The sequence below is a fragment of the Otolemur garnettii genome, unplaced genomic scaffold (genome assembly GCF_000181295.1).
Source record: "Otolemur garnettii isolate 467f Iridium unplaced genomic scaffold, OtoGar3 scaffold00326, whole genome shotgun sequence".
In the NCBI taxonomy this organism is placed as follows: Eukaryota; Metazoa; Chordata; class Mammalia; order Primates; family Galagidae; genus Otolemur; species Otolemur garnettii.
In genome coordinates, this window is record NW_003852721.1 from 134,317 (window position 1) to 138,558 (window position 4,242).

The 4,242-nt window shown below is 43.7% G+C and overlaps 1 pseudogene; it reads right to left on the bottom strand.

Moving 5' to 3' along the window:
• Nucleotides 1-237: 237 nt before the first annotated feature.
• On the bottom strand, nucleotides 238-3,356 carry LOC100955121 (annotated as a pseudogene).
• Nucleotides 3,357-4,242: the final 886 nt, after the last annotated feature.

Here is a 4,242-nt window from a genome sequence, read left to right on the forward strand (position 1 = left end):
TTGCAAAGATACAGTAAGATGCTGCTTCTGGATAAAGAACATTGGATTTTAAGGCTCTGACAATTCCCACTTGTGCCTTGTCAGAAGAACCTGGGTAGAGGCCAAAGATTAAACCAATCTGTATATATGTAAGAATGAAAACAGTAAACCTAAATTCCAATGAGAGTTCAGGGCAGCAAAGGAGGTCTTTCTAGACTTGGCAATGTAAGTCCCTGAGCCTGAGGATGAGCCCAGGGGTCAGGTCCTTGTTTGCCAAGGCAGTCTGAGGGCCAACTCACTTAAATGATTCATGTCTGGTTGTTTGCTTTGTTTCTTGATGTATTCCAGTGTTTACACCATGGTCCTGGTGTCTGCACAGCCATACCTCTATGCCAGGTGCCACAGATTGACAGAGAGCTGGTTAAGTTTGTTGTTGCGCAGGTCCCCGTGGGCCAAGATGCTGTTAAAGAAGGAAAGTCCCAACAAGCTCTGTGCTTCAAGGCCTCATCCTTTGCCAGTTTTTTTCAGGTGCTCCAGGATCTAAGCCATCACCATCTTGCACAGCTTGTTGTTTTCTGCCAGGAACTTGGACTCTCCCTCATAGAGGCTGTCATTGGAGTCAACTTTGTCTATGTGGTAGAGATAGGTCTCCCGGCTCATGGCAGCAAGGAGGTGCAGGGCGCAGGTGTAGATGCGGATTGAGTTGTTGCTGCTGTCCTCCCAGGTATAGTCTTGGATCACATTAAGAAGATTTATCCTATAAGGGTACATGTGAATCTTACTAAATGTAGAATATAAATGTCTTAACACAACAACTAAGAAAGTGACATGAAGGCTATGTTAACCAGTTGGATGAAAGTATTCCAAATTGTATATAGAAGCAACACACTATACCCCATGATAGTATTAATGTACACAGCTATGATTTAATTAAAATAAAAAAAAGAAATGAAAACAAACAAAAAAATAAAATAAAAAAGAAGAAAATCAAAAATAAATAAATAAATGCCAGTTAGCATCCAAAAAAACCAGAAACAGGACCCCATGTTCAGGATGATCTGGAACTATTAAAAAGTAGAAAAGAAATTGCAGAGGAATTCCATAAGGAATGATTCCAATGGCCATATCTTTCCATCGATATTAATCGTCTTTGGAACTTCTGGAATGAGGCTTATCTCTGGGTCAGCTTGGGAGAGACACTGGTTGGCCAGTGCCACCTGACTGGAATGCAGGTAGAGACTGAGATGAGTGAAGATCCCCACCAGGGAGGGGATGGTGATGAAGCAGTAGGCAACACAGGCCCGGACTAAGGCAGCTGTCTTTCTGGAATGATTTACTTTCATCACTTTCCTCGTTTCCATTGCTAGCCAGTTCACACTGTGAATCACTGCACAAGAACAGGTTCCAGACTGCAGTCCATTGACCTGGACTCATGTAAAAACTTAGCTGTTGTTCAAAACCATGGCCAAAGGAAACCATTTTTATAAATCCAGCATTCCTTTCTCATCTTCAAGAGTGAGTGCATTCACAGAGTCATGCATGGTCTTACAAACGTGCAAAAGGGCATTCAAAATGACGGGGTCCTTGGTGGGCTCCTGTTGATGCTTGATAAAGGCTTCCATGATGCATTTGCCAACCTCCACCTGCATAGTCTCTTTTTGGAACATGTCCAGAAATGGCAGAAATTTTTCCACTGATAAAAGAACTGAGAAGTCATGGAAATGGGCAATCACTTTCTTAATTATTAACTGAAGCTGAGGGTAGGAATCTTCAAATGCTGGATCTGGAGTCATGTGCTTGATGACATCAGCCCAAACTGTATTCACCTCTCGTTTTTTGAAATGCTTGCAGGTGTATTCTACCCACACTTCATCACAATTAATGTAGTCCTGTGGATTCTTCAATTTAGTGACAACTTTCCAAGCTTCATTGCAAATCTGAAGTTGATCACTTTCTGGAGGATCAGCTAAGGCCAAGTTTAACCCCAGTGATCAAAAAAGGAGATGCTTGGGGAAACCAGACTCATCGTGCTCTTTGATCATCCCAATGAAATCCATGGACCTTATGGCAATGAACTCAACATAGAAGACTGACATGATGGAATTCAACAGGAAGGCCTTGTTTCCTAGTTTCTTACATCTCTCCATCATCTCAGTCAGTAGAGCCTCAGGAGCATGGTAGGAGATGCACTAGAAGATCCAGTCCATGGCTGGTGAGTATAAGGGCAGGTAGGATGGGAGATCTACTCACTGGACCACCAGCTGGTTCTCGATGGTGTCCCCATGAATCTATTTGAATATAAGGAGGAAGTCAGAAATGTTCTTATTTAGGCTTTATTTGAGATGCAGAGCCACTTCCATTCCCACTTGGCACAGACAGGCTCAGGCATACACTGACACCAGCAGGTCTCTAATTCCTCTGATCATGCACGTTAATCGAGATAGGCACTCAGAAATTCCCATTTTAGAGAGGAACTTGTTACACTTCAGGATGGATGCTTCCACATAAAATCTTGGAATGAGTTTCCTGATAGAGCAATCTTGAAAAACCAATTTAGACATGTTTCCTTGACCATGTCATTTGTATTCTCTGGAGAAAAGTGATCTGGTAAGATATGCGGTTATCCACACACGGAAAAGATGCGTTCATACACAAGCTTTCCAAATGTATCAAGTATGTCAGTGATAAGGACAAGTTTGCTTGGGTAGAACTGAATAATGCTGGTGTCTGAAAGAAGCTTGGAACACTGGATGACTATTTTCAGAGCCTTCACTTTCTGGTCTGAGGCCCAAGCATCCTTCAGTGATTGGTTGAGCTCCTCTATGCAGTTCACATAATCCTATTGAGTCAAATTCAGTAGCTCCTTTTGGGAACCCTCCTTAGAGTTATCCAGCTCTTCCAGTCGGATCCGAACCTTCTCTGACATCGTAGATGTGGCAGTCCCAGCTTTTCCTTTTTCAGATCCCATAAATAGATTGATAGATAGCTTTTCTGTAGTTGTGAATCATACAAAGATTTCTCCCTGTTTATTGGCCCAAGGCTCAAAATCCAATCTGACAATGGAGTTACCATCTTTATCACGTTTCTTTCTGGAGTTGTCCATGGCAGCCGCCGAGGCTGCAAACATGGGCAGGGGGTCAGTCCTATCGAAGACTGTGCTCAGCCGGTCCACTATGGAGCTGGGGGAGGAGAAGGACATGGAAGAAGTGCTTCCTTTCCAGTTCAGTTTCTTTGTCTTTGATTCTGTGACAGTTACAGGTTTCAGAGAATGATAGTCCCGGAACTCCAGTGGGATAGCCTCTAGATGGCGGTGATGCAAACTCAGCTTTGTAGTTCCTATTCCTGGAATGCCAAGGAAAGACAGCCATCTTCCCAGTCACATGACTGCTTATTCTGAGGGCTGCCAGCTCATCTCCCATCCAGACCCTGCCTTGACCACCACGATTGTGAGGGGCTTTTTTTTTTTTCCTCTTTGGTGAGCCAGAGCCTCAAGCTGTCACCCTGGGTAGAGTGCCGTAGCATCACAGCTCACAGTAACCACCAGCTCCTGGTCTCAAGCAATTCTTCTACCTCCACCTCCCAAGTATCTGGGACTACAGCCACCTGCCACAATTTCCGGCTATTTCTTGCTTGCAGCCATCATTGTTGTTTGGTGGGCCAGGGCTGGATTTGAACCCACCAGCTCAGGTGTATGTGGCTGGCACCTGAGCCACCTGAGCCACTGGTGCCAAGCCTATGTCAACTCTTAGTTCAAACAATCATTGGCAGAACTTTATGAATCTTAAATAATAAACATATTAAAATCTCCTAAATCAATCCACCTAAACTACTTAAGAGGGGCATTTTTAAGGTGGGAGATAAATCTATGAAGCAGTAAGAATGGGAGATGATGGTAAAGTTGGGTTGAACTTAAACTGACCAGGCCAGGTGTGTCATATCTGTCCTAGCCTGACATACTATATCTTATTTTCAGCACGTATATTTTATTTCTCATTTCTATTATTGTATTCATATCTATGAAATAGTTTGACAGAAATAATGACTATGATTTATTATATTTGTTCTGGGATTGAAGTGTTGGGTCTGAGAAAGCCTCCCAAATTAACCCCAACTGACAAACTCGAGACTCGCTCCGATGTAAAGGGCATAAGATGAGATTTATTACAGACCCGGGAAGCCCGGGGGCCCCGGGCCTGGACTCTCCTGGCATGCAAGCCGAGGACGAGCCCCGAACTCGGGGTGAAGGCAGTTTTTATGGGGTAC